The 18,872-nt window shown below is 44.1% G+C and overlaps 1 protein-coding gene across 1 annotated transcript in view; it reads left to right on the forward strand.

The window, feature by feature from the left end:
• The window catches only part of DNER (delta/notch like EGF repeat containing), a 185,489-nt gene that overhangs the window by 53,588 nt on the left and 113,029 nt on the right, over positions 1-18,872 (forward strand). The gene's annotated exons all lie outside the window — the stretch shown is intronic.

The following is an 18,872-nucleotide window of genomic DNA, read 5'->3' on the forward strand; positions in this document are numbered from 1 at the left end:
TCCTTACAAAGTGAGATATCATTTCATACAAAATTTGGCAAAAACAAAATAATCCATAACTTGAACTATTATAATTTTTGGCTAATCCTCTATTCATATTTGTTCAAAATTTTTAATGAAAGTTGTAATTATGGTCTACACTTAATTTTATATCCTGTCATTTTTCTGTATTGAGTTTATGATTTTTAATGGTTGCAATATTCTATGCACCATAACTCTGTCACCCATTGCTTTGTTCAAATTTGCTATTTCGATATTCAACTTGGAGCTCTTAGCTTTTCCCACATTAAAGCTACATTATGCTGTTTGTTCACTGGCTGCCTGATAGGTTTCCCAAGAGCTTTTTCCAATTGACAGTATCACAGGTGAGCGGTGTTGAGAAGAGCCGTGTCATTGAACTCTTGCTGACATTCTGAACAGTATTAATTTATTTTTGCTAATTTAATAGGGAAAGAAGATATCTTGTTCCAATTTGCATTTTTAATTAGTGGTAGGCTTGAACATGTCCCTATGGTTGCCCAGTTTTTAGAGCTTTTATTTTGTGACTTCTGTTTTTAGATCACCTGTGTTTAGGCCTAGTGTGTGTGTTGTCTCGAATGAGACCGATGTTAGCACTCTGGCAGGTGCTGGTTTTTCCCGGCGTGCCCCTTCTCGGACCGACGCTGCTGGGTCAGCGAGCTGCTTACACAGGGCTGCTTTGTGGCATTCTTCCAGGATTTTTATGTTCTTTTCCTCCCCGTTCTTATTTGAAAGTTACAATTGCTCAGTGAGTTGTCCCTACCCTACACCCCAGGAAGACCTGTTTGAGTTTCGAGCGTAAATAAGTGAGATCACGTTAGACATCGGCAGGTCCTTTATCCAGGAGACGAGCCTTGGTGATCGTTTGTGGGACGAGTTCTTGAAATGCTTCCCTCGCTCGAGGCTGCTGCTGGTTCACGTGCAAGTGGTGCTTGATAGGTGCTGTGTGTAGCTCCCGGCCGCACGTGCGGAGTCGCGCCTCCCGATTTGTAAGATGGTGAATGGTGACAGCGTGGGTGACCGGATCCGCAGCCCTCTGTAGGAGCGTCCTCCCAGGGCCCGGAGGCGGCCGCTCTTTCTTTGCTATCACATTGGTGTGGGAACCAAACACTCCTTCCTTACGAGCTAAAAGCGTTCTCTTCTAGCCAATGACATTGTCTTTGGCGCTGACATCTTAGATATTTAATCCTCACAAGAGGGTATTTCTTTCCATTGCTTTTCAGAGAGTGGAAGGGGGAGAGAGAAACATTGCCTGGCTGCCTCCCACATGCACCCCAGCCAGGGCCGGGGATTGAGCCGGGACCGAGGCATGTGCCCTGGGCCGGGATCAGACCCGGGACCTTCAGTGCGCAGGCCGGCGCTCTTAACTACTGAGCCAAACCGGCCGGGGCAGCAGCTATATTTTGACAAAGTATATTAGCTCCTAAATGTCCTATAGTGCTTATTTTAGTAGGGTTAGGGAAATACTGGCAGAAATATTGTATTGGTTGGTACAGAATCAACAATGACTGTAATAAAAATAATTCCAGCTGAGATTTGATGTCTCGCAGTAGTCACTTATTTTTCATAATTTAATTCTTAAAATCACCCTATGAAGTCGATGCTGTCACTATTCCCATTTTTAAAGATGAGGAAACTGAGGCATTGTGAGATCACACAATTAACTTCCCTTTCCCCTTGGCCCTTCACTAAGATGTGGGAATGGAAGTAGCTGTGTAGGAAGCATTCTGGTGCCAAAGAATTGAAGAGCTTGAGGTGATGTCTTCGTATCATTTAGTTTATGATCTAGTCTTTTCACCTTTAAGGTGAGAAAATCAGATCCTAGAAAGTTCTTTATTTTTTTTAGTTATGAAAACAGTACTGCTCAATATGCAGAAGTGCATAAAGAATCCCTGCATTTTTCTTCCTTCCTATCGATTTACTTCCCAAGAAAATCCCGTTAGTGGTTTGCAGTGTCTTTCTCCAGAACTTTTCTTTCCATATTTAAGTAGCATTTCTAAGTTTCCAAGGGAGTGAGGGCCAGAATGTAGAGTAGAAGGCAGAGCTTATGACTTGAGGGATGTGTTCTTCCAAGTGCCCACATTGGCTCCCAAAGAAGCTCCTGCTCCAAGGACTCACTGGGGACAAGGAGATGGTTGGGTGCTTCTGTGGCCACCAGGTACTATCCCTGGGGTAAGCCTGATTCACAAATTAGCTGATCTTTTCCAGGCAAGCCAATGGTTTCAAGGGATTTTTCCCTGCAGGTATGAAAATAAGGTGCTAACAATAAAAAGTCTTTGTTCAATTATGTATTAGCTTGTGATTTATGTGTAGCAAGTAAATGTGACATTTTAATCATCTGGCCAGATATATTTTCTGCGAGTCACGTAGGGTTCCCTGTTGTAGCTGTTATTGAGTGAATAAATAAATTTCTGTTTAAGAGCAACATGCTTTTTATGGGGTCACCTGTAAATAGAAGATGGACAAACTTTGCCAAAATAAACCTTGGAGAATGGTTAGGAATGATAGATTGTGCTCATAAATGAGGTTGCTAAAAGACACACATTCTGAAATCTTTAACGTGGATTTTTCTGAGCTATAATAACCTTGTAATGTCATGTTGGATACTTTCCGGCTGCCCTTTCTGAAAATGCACATGTGTACTACATGCGATCAAGAAATGGCAAAAAACATTGCTTCAAAGATGGACATGGCAAAGAGCAGGGCACCCAGGTGTCAGATATGTTCTCCAAGTTTCTTTCCTATAAAGTGACTGGGTTCCCCTTCACAATTAGCAACTAATCTGTGGGATCTAGGCAATTGAAAGAGTAGATATGTTCCTGTGGGTACAGTACCAGTGGCCCATGTGAGGCTAGGACCAAGCATTGTTTCTGGTGGTTAATTTGAAGGGGAGATAGCTCTGGTTGTTGGGTACCTAGAAGACTTATTCTGCATGTCAAGAGACATTCTGGTGAATTCATGGAGACAGTGTACTTCAATGAAAAGAAAAAAATGCTTTGCGTGATCTGGGATTTTGGGCGAGTTATTTAGCCTCTTGTGACCTTAGTTTTCTAACCTGATTGATAATGGGGTTTCATCCCATTGATCTCTGTGGTTCCCATCAGCTCTAAAATCTCATATTTTTAAAAGGTGAGTTGAGTTGGGTAGGTATTCTTTGATTCTCAAATGGACATTTCTATCTGATTTTTTTTTATTAACATGGAGAAAATACTGTATGTGCAACATTCAAAGACAGTTTGAGGACTTAAATTTCTCAATATTTACTTAAAGTGAAATAACAACTTAGAACAAGTCCAGACATCATGATTAGCCATTTATATCATCTAATAGCAGTGTGTGATTTTTTTGTTGAATGCACGAATTTACTGATTTACCTCCATACGTGGTAGCTGGTATTCCCCAGACAGGGAAATGCTACTTCTTAGTTTCTACATGATCCTTCCATATCTATCATTAGGCTTCTACAATAAAAGTCACATCGATTCTCTGTGACTGCTTGATTCTCTGTAACTGCTTTTGGTAATGTGCTTGCATTTATTAAAAGGTCTAAAGGCCTTAAATCATGGTTGTACAAGCAAATAGGAAAACTATTGAATTTGTGCTTTGTCTCTCATGTCCAAATAATTTAAAAAGCCCATCTATACATAGTATTTTGCTTAGCTCACAAAATATGTATGTGCTTTGGATCAGTTTTGTGGAGTCGAATGTAATGATTTGAGTAGCTGATGTATCCCTCTATCACTCTATTTCCCTCTCAGCCTTTGGATTAATCAGAAACTTCTGGTCCGGCCAGTGTCATCAAAGTTACATGGTAGACAGCCCCCCAGCCTGCCCGTGAGCTTCTCATGTCCAGCAGTGTCTCAGCTCTCTCCTGCCAGAGTCTAACCAAACTGGAATTCCTGTGCTTGTCTTCAGTGTTGCTTTTTGCATTCCTGCTTCCAAACCTTACTGAACTTGTTGATATACATGGGACAACTTTCCTGCCATGCCCCACAGGCTCTCCTCTTGATTCAAACTCGGATTCATTTCTTCAATAATTTGTGTTCCTACTAATAACACATTGACTTACAAGCTGTCAACTCTTGGAGAAGAGGCTCTGTGTTGAATCCCACCTAGGTTGTTTCCTTGGGCTCCTGAGCTCCTTTGTCTTCTAGACTTTGACACAACCCAGTGACCGTGGCCCTTCATAGTCTACCTGGCCATGACCGTTTGTCTGAGTTGTGGTGGAGGCTGGGTCGGGAAGGGGGTACACACTGAGCTTGGAGGAAGGCGGCAATAAGAGGAAAGCAGGGAATTAGAAGAGTTTGGATTAGGAGGAGGAGGAGGGAGGGACACTTGAAGAGATAAGAGCTGGCCTTAGCCTGCATTCAATTATTTATATTCTGCCTACTTTCCCCCGCTCCCCACCCCTCCCAGCTCTCATTGATTTTTCCATGACAATAAAATAAGAGAACCACTTTGGGGAAGCAAATTTTTCTGAATTTGATTCATATGATTTTCTTTGGTTTGGTTGCAATTTCTATTTAGCCTTGGGCTTAGGGGTCTATTTTAAAGAAATGCCATTATACTAGACATCTCATATAGTCTCGTAGATCCTCAATATAAGAAGATGAAATAGTGGATTCTCGCCTTCACATACAAGTACTTGCTTATATATATATTGGAAACCTGAGGAAACAACTAAAGAAGAAATGGAAATTGGAGTTTCAGAGTAAGGAGCCAACCTCAGCAGGAATGAAATGAGGGGCCTGGTCTGAAATGGTAATTTTGTGTAGCCTCCGGAAATGTGCGCAGATGCAAACGTGCTCGGTGGCTCTGCTGTGGCTCGCTCAGGGCTGCCTGGAAGTGAGGGCCGGATGTCACAGCCTAAGAAATGCAGAGAAAAGGGATTCAAGGTTATTTTTGTACTGCCGGAAACTGCTGATCGCATGCGGGCAAGCATACCTGAGCTTGTCCAAATCCGGACAAGCTACTATATTTAAGGCAGGGACCAGTTTGTGCTGTTAATTTGCTAGAGAAATGGAAAGACATGATAGTTTTGCTATAGGGAAACGTTTAGAAAGTCTCTTAAAGCCATTAACTTTTAAAAAATTTATATCATCCCAGAGACACTTTGTTTTTTGTTTATAGTGCAAAGAAGAAAACCTTGTAAATTGTTGAAGAGAAATGACTTAGAATCCTGTAATACTTTCCTGGGAGGGCATGTCCTAGATAAGACATTTCTTTGCTGCAGAACTTCTCTCATCAACAAAAGATCAGAGCTGTCACCATAGAATTTAGGAACCTCGGGTCTCTCAGTTTAGTCATTTCCTGCTTTTCCCCCTTCGCTTTTGGCTTACCCTTGTTTTCATTTTTGTCACACTCTTCCTTTCATCTGTTTCTTCCTGACCCACCCCTCGGCCAGGTGCTCAGGGGGAGCAGCTCTCTGACCAGCCGTCTGGAGTCCTTCTGACACTTAACAATGCTGTCTGCAGAAGACATGTTAGAAAGTTATTTCAATAAAAGAAAAAACATAGGTCAGTGACTACTTTGAAAAAAGAGAAAGTTATTGCAATAAATTCTGATGTCACACATATTTACATAGTTATCACTTTTGTTTTAACATCTGTAATATTAAAACAGTAAAAGCCCTTTGCTATGCGACCATTGAGGACTTTATTCTTGGAAACTCATAGAACCTTCTTGTATCAGTCCACTAGGGCTGCATAACAAAATATCAGACTGAAGAGCTTAAAAATCAGGAATTTAGTACTCTAAATGTGCCACAGCTTTTTTATCCAGGTAGAAGAGGGTGAAGGGATAAATGGTGATGGGAGGAGACTTGACTTGGGGTGGTGGACACATACCATAAACAGATGATGCACCATAGAATTGTATATCTGAAACCTGCATGATTTCATTAACCAGTACCACCCCAATAAATTCAATACAAAATAAGAAAAATTTATTTCTTGCAGTTCTGGAGTCTGGAAGCCCAAGATTCAGAGAGTTGGCAGGTTTGGTTTCTGCTGAGACCTCTCTTCTTGGCTTGCAGATGGTCCCCTTCTGGCTGTGTCCTCAACATGGTCTTGCCTCTGCGTGCACATCCCTAGTTTCTCTTCCTCTTATAATGACACCAGTCCCACTGGATTAGGCTTCAACCCTAATGATCTCATTTTAACTTCGTCTTTGAAGACCTTCTCTCCAAATATGGGTACATTCTGAGGTCCTGGGTGTTGGGACTGCAACACGGGGATTCTGGGGAACACAATTCAACCCACAACACTTCTCAAGGGACCAATGCCCATCATAGCACGAGGTCGGTGTTCCTCCCAGGATTACGCAGGGATCTCTGCCAGGAAAGCTAAAGAAAACACGTGTCTGCAGGAGACGCCCACCGCACACCCAGCACCGTGTAGGAAGGCATCTGCCCCGTTTCTTCACAGTGAAGTGACTGACGTAGGCCCGTATTGAAAGGGATGCCAATGGCATGTAATTGGTTGGGGTAAGGAGAGTGTCAACTCTGTGACTAATGTATGGACGGTAGTGATATCCATAATCATAATTCCGATATGAAAATCTGAGCCAAAAGATACGTGAAGAAAATTAAGTGATAATGCCGCCTGGTTATGCTCGACCCTTCCATTGACGGCGCCTTAGCTCTTTTGGAATCTAACCCTTCTCCATTATTGTGATGTCTCTTAGGAGCAATGCCCTTCCCATACCCCATGCAGGCCCAGGAGGGGCAGGTGGTCCTGTTCCACAGCCACAGGCTGAGCGGGTGGCCATCCGAGTCACTTCAGAAAAAGTCCCAGTGAGTTCCACGTTAGCTCCATCAACCTGTGAATTCCACGTTGGCTCCATCAATCATCTGAATTCCATCATTCTGCTCCCTCCTTCTGACTGCTTTAGATCGTTTTTCCATCCTGCTGTTACCTCCCACCTGTTTTCTTCTGTCATTGATTCATTCCGTGGTCGTTAGGAAGATGGTTTTTGAGAATGAGACATGGGTTCAACTTCTGGCTTTATCACTTACCAACTCTGAGACCTTGGGCAAGTTATTGAACCTTCCTTAAGTCTGTCTCCTTATATATGTATAAATAGGACTGGTTGGGCCATTCTAGGAGGAAAAGTAGGTGAGATTCTTGATGTGGTGGTTGGTATGGAGTAATAATAGCTGCGTTATTATTTTAATTATTATTTATGCCTAGGGAAGATCCTGAAGGCAATCTCCTGTTTTTCCCCCACAGAACAGTTTATATGTACATAATATTTATAACTTTTTCCTTTTACTTTTTCTGGTTCCAAGCTGAGGCAACCAGATATTTTACTTAAATGGCTATTAGCATGCATTCATGCATGTCAGGTATTTCATGAAATAATGAAATACTAGATGTAAAAACAGACTGGAAATCATTGTAGTAATTTTCTATCCACTATTATTGAATTATTTAAAAATGCAGTTTCAGCTCATTTACCCAGCACATGATAAGACACTCAGAACGAGTTTCTAGCTTCCTGGACATGACTCCTCAACTTCTATTCTTCGTAGTCATTTTTAAGAAACACTTTCCAGTGTGCTCTATATGCCAGAATACAGAACATAATTTAGCCTTTGTTGACTCAAGGGCATTATTTTGAGCCTTAATTATGGATTTCTCAGTAACCACAATGATCTCCAAGTGTTGGCAAGGCCTGGGATGTCGCCTCTCCACCCTGTGGCTGCAGATGGTCAACCTGTTGAGTCCATGTTTTTCCTGTTGGAGATTTTCTTGCCTTTTCCTATGCCAGGTGTCACTTAGTGCTAGTGTCCCTCACCCAGCCTATAATAAGAATTTCTCTTTCTAATATATTGCTTCTAATTTATTTTAGTCTGGGGAACCAGATAACTAATTTTGTTAGGTTTGTCTTCAAATTGAGAACAAAATATTCTAATCAAAAGCCTTGTCCATGAGTAAAATGCATGGATGTTTAATGAATTCTAAATCATGTTAGGATTTTCAGCCATGTTCATGGCATGTGCTAGGTAGAACTATATCTAATTTGGATTGGACTGGGAGACCATTAACAGGTGTTAAAACAAAAACACAAAAGAATTAAAGGGGAATGCCATATCATGTAGCTTGTATGATAGTTACTGAATTGGCATACCTCCAAATTACTAAGTTAAGCAAATTTACTAGTTTTGTTAACCTTAGTCTACTCACCAAGAGAGTATAAAATATGCAGCATGAAAATTTGAAAGGCAACTAGAGCTGGTGCCAAGCAGAAGAACTAAGCCTGTGAAGTCTGTGTTCAGTGAGCTAGGCTGTGGGTTATGTCTTGGTCCCTGGGCACCAGCCTTGTGATGCTGACACACATGGTGAACTACATTTTCACGTGATGGGAGCATCCTTGGAAATGGGTCTTCATGGAGACAACAGAGGTTACATTGAGAATTACTGAGCCGACATTCCAAAATCACATATAAAGTACATTTGAAAAATATTTACTGTGGTTCCATTTTGCAGCATATTTTTCCCAGGGAGGAATTGGTAGAAATTCTTGCCTAAGTGAATTGTTTTTGCCATGTTTTGTCTCCTTTCTAGACTGAAAATATTTTCTCCTTTGGGTCTTTCACGCCATGAAGTTTTTTATGTAACGACATTAACTGTTTTCAAATACCTCCAGAAATGGCAAAGAATTTTGGATCGACTATTTCCTGGCCAGTAGTACATGTGATTAAAAAAGTCATGCTCTTTTTGAATGTTTGTCTGTTGAAATATAAAGCTGGTGAGCTCTGAAGGTCATTGGGCTCAGACCTCCCTCATACAGGAAAAGTGGGGTTATCTCCATTTGAGGGATGCCAAAACCATGCCTAGGAGTCAAGGGATTTGTCCAAGATCAGAGGAGTGGGAACTAGATTTCAGAGCTGGGCCCCTGTTTTTGTTTACAGCAGACTTTTTCTCTGCCTTCTCTATGAAGTATGGAAATAAGTTACTTAAAATAGTAGAAAGTTTTTCAAACTTTTTTATTAAAAATTGAAGTACAGAGGGATACAACTAATGTGTTTGAGGGGTCTGTCTGCAAACCCTTTGCAGAGGGCTGCAAGTTGTTGAGAACGGTTGTATCTAAGCAAAGCTAATTTTAAAAATTGCAATTTTTCATTATCTGTTATGAGGAACTTATTTGGAATAATTGCCACAGGTGACAAAGTTTTAATTCAAACAGTAAGCAAATCAGCTTTTAAAATGGTTTTATATAATTAGGTTGCAATTATTTGAATAAATTGGACCTAGACCCTGGAAACTATAACTGTGTCATAATCTCTCTTCTAGAATGTAGATTTATTGTTAAAGAATCAAGAAAAAGCTTTTTAAAAAAATTACTATTCTCCTTATTCTGATTTTTGTCATAAAGCTTATATTGAGCTTCGATAAATTAGAATGGATTTCCTAGTGATTGAATTTGCATAGTTTGAATTTAGTGTGAGGTTGAAATGCATGCTCTTCATTTCTTGATATCTCTATGATGGCTGTGCTGTGGTGTTAGCACTTATCAGTCATATTCAGGACTTTCCATGGCAGGTTGTCACACCATGGATACAGCAACTTACACCAGATCCTCCTACCTGCATAACCATGCAAAGTCATCCACCCAATAACTAGGATGGGCCACATTAAACACTGAATTAAGGTACTTCAGGATCCTACCTATCTGCTCTTCCTGGAGCTGCTTGCATTGCAGTGACGAGATATATATATATATATTTGCCACCAGTATGGTGGTGAAGGGATGACCACTAAAGACACCCTGTCCTTTGTCCTCTAGAAAAATTCAAACCTCTTGCATTGGGCCATTGGGAACAAACTGAGGAGTGGGGCGGGGTGCCTAACTGCCCTGCCTAATTGAGGATTAGGGCTGTGAGCCCTGCACTCCTCCTTTCCTGCTGGTTAGGAACTGTTCCCTGGATTCAGAACTGAGTGACAGGAGGCGATGTCGCTGGCTATCAGAAGAACCGATTCTGTACAGAAGCCCTCTTGGTTCCCAGCCTGCACCTGCTGCTACTTCACAACCCAGCTTCCATTGGCCCTTTGGAAAAATGGCTTCCTCAGAGCAGGCTGCCACTTTCTAGGAATGTTTTCGAGGTATCCATTGTGCTGTCAGAAAACATCAGCTCTGCTTATGTTCACAGGGAATAAAAAATTAGGGGAGCATAAGGTCGTGAGAGGGGTTAGAAGACAGTTTGAAATCTGCTCAAGGAATAGCCAGTGCGGAGAGACTCTATAGATCCCCTGGGACACAATTTTTCTTCGGACAAAATTGGGTCATTTCTATGTACTGCTGAGAATGAGACTGTGGTCAGTGCTACTGCTGGTCCCGATTGTGCTAAAGTTTTAAACAGCTACACATATAGGATGCATGACTTGAAGTGACTATAGTAATATGAGGTAAAGTTAAGCACCTTCCCTGTGCAATTTTAAGTTTATTGCACATGCCCTTATCTCCCCTGCTCCCTCACCGCCCCCCAATCTGGCACCAGAGGGGGGAAGGAAGGGGTGTTAATCCCCTCGGAGGGACAGTGCTGCGGTTTCTTGGGGTGTGAAGCTCTAGCTTCCTGGGGAAGCAGGCAGGCTCAGTGTCCCCTACCCTTTGCTCCTTCCCCTCAGTATCTAGCTAACTGCGGTAACACTGATCATCGCGGAAGGTCATATCGCACTGTTTCATTTCCCCAACCAGCCTTGAGAAAATGGGGGTGTCCCCGATGTCCCACACGAGGAAACTGGTTCAGAGTTGCCATCCAGTCAGTACAGTCTCTTAGCTCAGTACTCAGCTGCCGCCTCTGGCTGAGCGAGAACCCTGGCTTAGCCCAAGAGAAACGGCAGGAACGCCTTTGGTCCTACAGGGCTACCTGTCGGCCCCAGGACACTGGCTTGGCAGCGAAATGTCCCGTGGGAAGGAGCACAGAGAAAAGGCTGGGAGCAGCCCCCTTGCTCCAGGAGAGGGGACTGGGGGGGGGGGCACAGGCCGGGGAGACCCTCCCTTTCCGCCTAGTCACGTTTCATGTTCTTTTCTGATGTATCTCGACTTCCCCACACTCGCCTTCAAATAGAAATCTGAGGTCCTTGGGCGCCCGGCGTAGTGTGGAATCTTCCTGCCTCCCGCCTGCCGGCCTGTGCGCCGCAGAGCCCTGCCGCTAGCCCGTGGAGCGCGGGATTTTAGGCTGGGTTTCGGAGAGGGGCTGCAGGGACACGAACGCTCTTCAGACTTAACAGGATGCGTGGCCCTTGGTCCCAAACGTGTTCTCAGCGTCACCTACTCAGACCGTCCTTCCTGAAAGGTGAGTGACCAAAAGGAAAACCCCCCGGGAAACTTAGTTGCTCTTAACTTTTTTGGAAAGACAAACGATAGGGAGGACAACCTGGGTCTGGCTTGTCACTGTGCCACATATCATGCTTGTGGGGTGCGTTCCCCTCTGAGTCTCGGGTTTCTCGCCTGTGGAATGGAGCCGGCAGGTTAGCTTGGGGTTTGGGAACAGTTGGCAGCGCTCCTGGCGCCGCTGCAGGCCCCCCTCGGCGTGGGACAACGGCTGGCGCCGAGCGTGGCGTGACTCCCAGGCTGAATGCTGGGACCAGGTCGGGCGACCGGCCGCTCTGCGGTCACCGGTCACACACTTGAAGGCTTGATCCCGTTTTCACAGTGGTATGCCCTGGTCGCCAGACGCCTAAGCAGGCTGCGGCAGTGATGGTGAGGCTGTTGGATTTTGTTTCTTCCCTTTACCGGCAAAACTTGTTTTCAGAAGCAATATTTATAGAATGAGCTGCCTATTTATCTGTACTGTGTTCAGCAAAATTAGATTTTCTAATGGCTTTGTGTGCCCAAATCCTCCCCAGCGGAGTTGGAGACAGTAGAGGTACTGATAGGGGCTCTCACGTCAGGCAGTTTGCAATGCAGATGCTGTAGTGAGGACGCATGTGACTGAATTCTAAATGGAGCCGAGCCATTGTTTTATTTCAGCAAGTCAGTAGCACTTCTGTCTTAAATATGCAAACACACTTTGGTTTAAAATAATTCTGTACATCGGTCAGTACAGTGGCATCCGCTCATGGCTCTGGTTGTGAGTTCTCTTATTTCTGAAACTTGAGGATTCCCCTCTGCCACCCTCTTTCAAAGCTCACTTTTGAATCAAAGCATTTTCTATTTTATCTAAAATTGTTATATGGTTTTAGCTGGAGAAGGGCCTGCTCATCAGTCAGAGTGTTATAAAGTCCGGAATAATGAAATTTTCCATCGATAAAGCTTTTATTTTCTGCCTGCCTACGGCATTTATATATGCAAGGGAAGTTACAGTGTCTATAATCTTTACACACTAACTTAATCCACATCCACACAGTCCAACTCGGGAAGCATTAAAGGTGATTGTTCCATCAGCATTCTAAAACACATCAGTGGCTGACCTGTGCTAAAAAAAAAGTGTCCTGAAAACCCTAATTCTACATGGTTATGCTGTCCTGATAGTTTTTCCGCCCTTCTAATTTCATGCCTTATTTGGTAATGCTAAATATTTGTGTTTTTAAAGAGATCATGTGGATGATCAGCCTTGTAGAGGGTCTTCAGGATGCAGTACCTCTTGGTGCTGCTCTGTAGACACAGTTGTCCCGGCAGCAACTCTCTCCTGATCTAAGGTTGAGCTTGTCACGGGGAGGAAACCCCTCTGTGTCTCAGACAAGGCCCTGAAATGCAGCCAGAATGTTCTCTCCTGCTTCTCTGTAGAGCTGTCTTGTGTCCACAGGGCTGCAAAATTAAAGCAGGGTGGCTTTCCATCCCTCGTCCCCCCACTCTGTCTTCACTCCCAGACAGACTGGTCTCTGTTGCTGACCATTGATGTTTCTGTGCCCCCCCCCCCCCCCGGCCCGCTGTTTCTAGTTGGCAGGGTTTTATGGGTGACCTCTTCTACGTTCAGCCCTGTTTTTCTGTTCCTTTATTATCTTTTGTTTCTTCTATTATGGTTTCAGAAGTCCAATCAGGTTCCTCACGGAACAATCCCTGCCTTTTCCTAGACGTTAGCCAGTTGGGGAGCCGCTTCCCTGCGGTGCACCACGGTGACTAATCTGAGCTCACATGCAGTTGGGGGGCTTTGGCTTGCTGTTGATTAAGAAACAATTGCCGCTGGGTGTGCAGAGCCTGCGCTTTTGGTGGCTTGAATTTTACCCTTTCCCGTCTTAGCTTTTTTCTTAGTGAAGCGAACTATGTGAAGCCAGCCGGTTCTAGAAGGCTCGCCTCTAGGTAAATGAGGTTGGACAACGTGAAGATTGTAGATTTCTCGGCCGAGTCGCTGGTTCTTGTCCTCATTTCTGGGAGCAGATGGGTATTAAAATTAGAGCAGCTGTTTCCACTTAAGGTTAGAAAAGCCGAAAAGAGAGCAGGGGGAATTTCTGTGCCTGCAGAGAGCATAGCAAAGTCAGGAGGCCGAGCGGGTACAGCTGCACGCGAAGCGCTCCAGCCTAACGCAGCCGCCTTCCCAGATGCGGTGCCCCTGGCTCCTCCGCTCTCACCTGGCTTGTTCCATGGGCACCCACAGAGCCCTCGCCCAGCTTTTCCTAAGGATCCCAGGCTGCCGAGCCTGGCTGGCAGGAAGCACCCTGGCTGGTGGGAGATGCTCGGGTGCTTGGAGCAGAGAATGGAGAACAGCCCGAAAGAAAGTAATGGCCTTTCCCTTGTTTCAGACAATAAGTAATCACGTGCCAACTCTGTGCCTGGTTTTGCAGTTCCCTGCTGCCTCTCACTGGTGCCGTTTGTCATTTCTACCTATTTTAAATACTAAAGAAATCAACACATTTTTATATACTTGGAGACTGCCTTTGGGATCACCAACAAGAGTGGAAGGCTCTTTTGAAAGTGGGAGTCCCCACCCTGGTGTAACAGGTTTGATTGGCTCCCAAAGGCTTCTAGGACGGAGGCCTAATCCATTAGAATAGTGCAGAGGCGCTGTGCTCCTGCGGGCTTCCCCGGCCTTCTCGCTTCCCTGGCCCCCATGGCCTCTGGGCCGTGGAAAGTCTCTCTGGAGTCTGCCTTGCTACCCCACCATCTTGGAGAAAAGTCCAGAAGAGGCTTGAGGTGACTTTTGAGCAAAGGCAAGTTAGCTTCATCATTGCTGCCAGCAGCTCCAGGGCTCTTTCAGGAGGGGGTTCTCTGGGTGCAGAAAACACTCAAAATAGGGGTGCAGTTGGTGCTATTCTTGCATTAAATCTGTAAATAGCTTTGGGGAAAATTTGAATCTTAAGAGTTTTCCAGTCTCTCCACATATATATCTTTAATTTCTCTCAATATTGTTTTACAGAACTCTTTGTTGAATTCATGCACTTTTTCATTTGATTTACTCCTAGGTATTCGATTTTTTTGATATATTGCAAACAGCACCTTTTTAAAATTTTATTTTTTTCTGAAACATGGAGATGCATTTGTTTCTTTCAAGAAATTTTGAACTGGTATCTAGCAACCTTGCTGAAATTCCATGTTCTAAATAATTGAGCTGCAAGCTGCATACATAATCACAGTCTGTGAATCATGAGTTTTTGTTCCTACTCAGTCCTTACAAGCTCTTTTCATTCTTGTCTTCTTGCGCTGGCCAGGACCTGCAGTGCCATGTTCAATGGAAGCGGGGGTGCAAACATCCTTGCTTTGTTCTCAGTTTCAGGGAGAAACTCTTCAACACTTCACCAATAAGTATTCCACCTGCTGCAGGGTTTTTTTGTAGATACCCTTTAAAGAAGTTCACTTCTATTCCTATTTGCCAGAAGTCTTCACTCTAAACGGATGTTGAATTTAATAAAACCCTCTTCCTGCACTGGTTGAGATGCCCATGTAATCTTCTAGAAAGTTAAATTCCCGGTTTGCTGCAGGCCTCTTTTCCTGAGTGGGCAGGCCGGTAAGAGCTGACACGTTTCCTGTACTCTTGGCGTTGTTGGGCTGCAAAGAGTTTGCTGGATGTACGAGGGTCTCTGACGAGAGGCGAGACAAGAATGTAGGCATCGAAACTTCTCTAAGTTTCTAATTCAGAAAATTATCTTTCAGTGACTAAAAGGAAAAAAGAAAGAACAGCATGTACTTTGAGGCTGGTGTGCCTACACCTGTAAGTGCAGTTGAGGGTTGTCTCTGGGAATTTGGCGAATAAAGAAAGCAGAATGCAAAGGATCTGCCAGGTTTTCGAAGGAAAGTTAATTCGTTCTTGACGTATCTGCCGCTGAAGGGGGCTTGGAGACTCATCCGTATGACCACTGACTCTGCGTGTTGGCCAGCCAGACCGAAGCAAAGACAGTGCAACGTCAAGGTAATGTCCAAGTTTAAAGAGATGCCATGAAAAAGTAGAAAAGTCATTGGACATGTTTATTGTTAATGGACTCATTCCACCATCAGGAGTTTGAATTCTGCTTGTAATTTCCTTTTAGCCTGGTTACAAATGTGACTCAACCCACATGCAAAAATCGGGACAGGCTGGTTTTTAAGAAAATTGACTCAGAACTGAAAGGGGAAAATGACTGCTCAGATTAGTCTTGGAATAATTTTCAAGTACACCTAGAGCCCCTGATACAGAAGGAAACAAATGTCAAAACATGGGAACGTGTATTTCACTACAGCATAGCATCCTCGATCCAGGAACGTGAATGAGCATTTCTATTATTTGGATTTGGAAAAAAAATCCATGGGATGCATTTCTTGGCCGGGTCTACAGCTGGCATAAACGCTGTTGTGATTCCCCCCACGCCTTTAGCTCCTAGTGGGTAAGCAGTTGGAGGTGGAATGTAGTTAAGATCGTTATTGAACAAAGTGAGGAAAATAGCCTTTTTCCAGACGAAAGCTCTGTGACAGATGGACCCCAACACTGTTCATTTGCTTTCAGCAGGAACAATTTCTAAACAGTTTCTATTTTGGACGGAGAAACCAAATAGTAAGGAGTGAAAGGACACTGGAGCTCTCCAGTCCCACTCATTCCTTTTACAGTTGAGGAGACTGAGTTCCAGGAAACATCATTGTCTTGGCCAAGATCACCCACAAACGGGGGTGGGACCCCAGGTTTTCTCTACTGTGCCATACATAGCACTTCAGGGTAGCAATTGCTCGTTACTATTTTTCTAGAAACCCTGAACTCCGAATTTGGGAGTCATCTGTGCTGTGACCCCTTCCCAGCTGGCAGATGTACTCTGAGAAAAAAAAGGGGTGCATTCTGACAGATAAAGGAGCTAGAGTTTAGAGAGTGTTTTGTAGATAGTAATACCGAAAGTGAGACTCCAGCGTCTTTTCTGCGCCTCTTCAGTCTTTCTTCCAAGCGCTGAAATGATAGTGGTGAAATTCAGATAATAGAGTTATCTTGAAGAGAAATGTACCCCTTGAAGTCACATCAGAGGGTCCAGCTCTACATCAGAGGAGAACCTTTGGCTCTGTATCTAGTGGGCCCTAAGCTTGTGCCATGAAACGATGCCTGGGTTGTGTAAGTTTTTTAAATTGAATTTATTGGGGTGACATTGGTTTATAAAATTATATAGGTTTCAGGGGTACAGTTCTAGAATACGTCACCTGTATGTTGTATTGTGTGCTCACCACCCTGAGTCAAGTCTCCTTCCGTCACCATTTTTCCCCCCTTTGCCCTCTCCTACCGCCCCACCCCCTTCCCTCTAGTAGTCCGCTGTACTGTTGTCTGAGGAATTTTTTTAGTTCCTTCACCTTTTTCACCCAGCCCCCAACCTCCTCCCTTCTGACAGCTGTCTCTGTATCTATGAGTCTGTTTCTGTTTCGTTTATCGTGTTCATCAGATTCCACATATAAGTGGACAGTCCTGCTATTTCAAGGCCCCGTGGTCTGTGTGATTCTTCCCTCCTCTCCCCTCCACAGTTCACCTGTTTCTGAGTTTAGCCTCTGCAGTGGACTGTCCATCACTCATCTCCATGTGGTTCAGTTGATGGGAGGGAGGGTCGGGGCAGAATTTCTTCCCGGGAAGGAAAGGTGCGAGTGTGACCCTGTATAGGGCCTTCACTTCGTAGTGCGTTATCTACACATGCATTCCTTTCATAGCGCCGAGGTTTATTGTCACGTTCCTGCACATAACTATGGTCCAAAGAGCGTCTGGTTCCTTCTCTGCATCAAGTTGTGCTGTGAAAAGTCCTTTCTGTGATTAATCACTTGGTATATGCCAGCCCGGTAAGGAAGTTGGGTGGGGAGAAAAAGTAGCAGTAATTGCTATCGACGTGATCACGTCCCTGTGCTAAGGTGTCGTCTTTGACATTTGCCCAGATAAGCCCACCTACCTGTTTCTTCCTTTTGTGAACCCAGAGTCAGTCTACTCTGGATCAGGGCCGGATAAAGCTCAAGGGCTGGGTAACACGTATTGTAATGGCCTTGGGGGCCAGGTAGTCTCCGTGGCTGTTAACTGCTGGGGTGGTGCAGCCAGAACCTGCACAGAGGGCCGTGGCCGTGTCCCAACAAAACGGCATTTACAGAAGCCCTTGGACTTGGCCTGCGGTTGGTGTTTGCCATCCCTGGTTTGCACTGACCGACCCTCAGTTCTGGTGTTCGGACCATGCGCCAGGATCCAGGGCTGCTGAGAAATACGGCTTCTATCTAGGCCTCGCCCTCAGGCTTCTGATGAACACCCTAGAGCTGCGGAATATGTATTTTTAAAAGTTCCTTAATTGATTCTGCTGCCAAAGTTATTCAGAGGTCCATTCTGCTTTTAAAATTTGTATGTGTCTTATATACATACAATAGACACATGGTTTGTGTTTCACAATAATAAGGACGGCATGATTGTGTACAAGCCGTTCTGCAGGTTCTTTCTTTGCCCTTTTTATCAAGGTGCGTCTCTGTTACTGATATCCAGAATCGATATAATAAATGACTTTGTCCATTGTAATACATTGTACAATTTTTTTTCTTCCATCATGCTGCTGCCTTTTAATTTCATTTCTGGAGTCATATGGATTTTTAAAACATTTCAATGAAGTAGAATGTGTCAATCTGTTCCTAAGGAATGACTTTGCTTCAGGGGCATTGGCGATGTCTGCAGACCTTTTTGGTTGTCACAACTGTCACGGTTGAAGGGAGGGAGGGCTTCGGCTGGCACCCAGTGAGTAGATACGAGGGGCGCTGCTAAACATAATTATGTGTGAACCACTTCAATAGGAGAAATCGAGGTTCCATTTCTGTGGTCCACTCTTTCCTGAATTCGGTTTTGTGATCAGCTGAGAACCCAGGGGTGCCTCAGGTGGAGGTCTGACTTTCTGCCAGCACAGGAGCAAATGCTAACTGAGTAAGCACGGAGAACACGTCTGAGCCCTCGAGCTGTCCCAGAGCAGCATTGCTTCATTCTGTTTTGTAGCATCTCCAGGTAATAATAAGTGGCCATTCAGAGGTCAGCAAAGGACTCTGGATAAACATGTAGAACATGTGTGTTAACACATGCAAGTGAATTTTATCTCCTGTATCCAGCAGGGTCACATTTCTCTGTAATCACCCTCCAAAGTGATGAGATAGGAACTTATATAAGATTCTGCTTAATGCTGGTTGACACCATGCTCTCGACTAACTTGCAGTTGTCATGCATGCTCATAATTTTGGGAGCCTCTAATTAAACAACAGCATCTTCAAAAGCTTTGTCATCAGGTAGGAAATTGAGAGGCTGAGGTTAAGCGCATCTGTGGGAGCGATGCCCTGGGCATGAGGAAGCCTTGTGATGGTCTAGGATGTGCAGAAGATTTCACTTTCGATCCCTAGTATCATTTACTATGACACGCAGGTGCAAGTATCAAAGTTGGTATTTTCTTAATAAGCCTCAATTTTATCTATTTTTGCCTTAGAAAATTTCTCTAACTGACCTGTTCCTGAAATCGCCATTGTTTGGG

This window comes from Miniopterus natalensis, chromosome 8, assembly GCF_054644295.1.
Source record: "Miniopterus natalensis isolate mMinNat1 chromosome 8, mMinNat1.hap1, whole genome shotgun sequence".
Lineage (NCBI taxonomy): Eukaryota > Metazoa > Chordata > Mammalia > Chiroptera > Miniopteridae > Miniopterus > Miniopterus natalensis.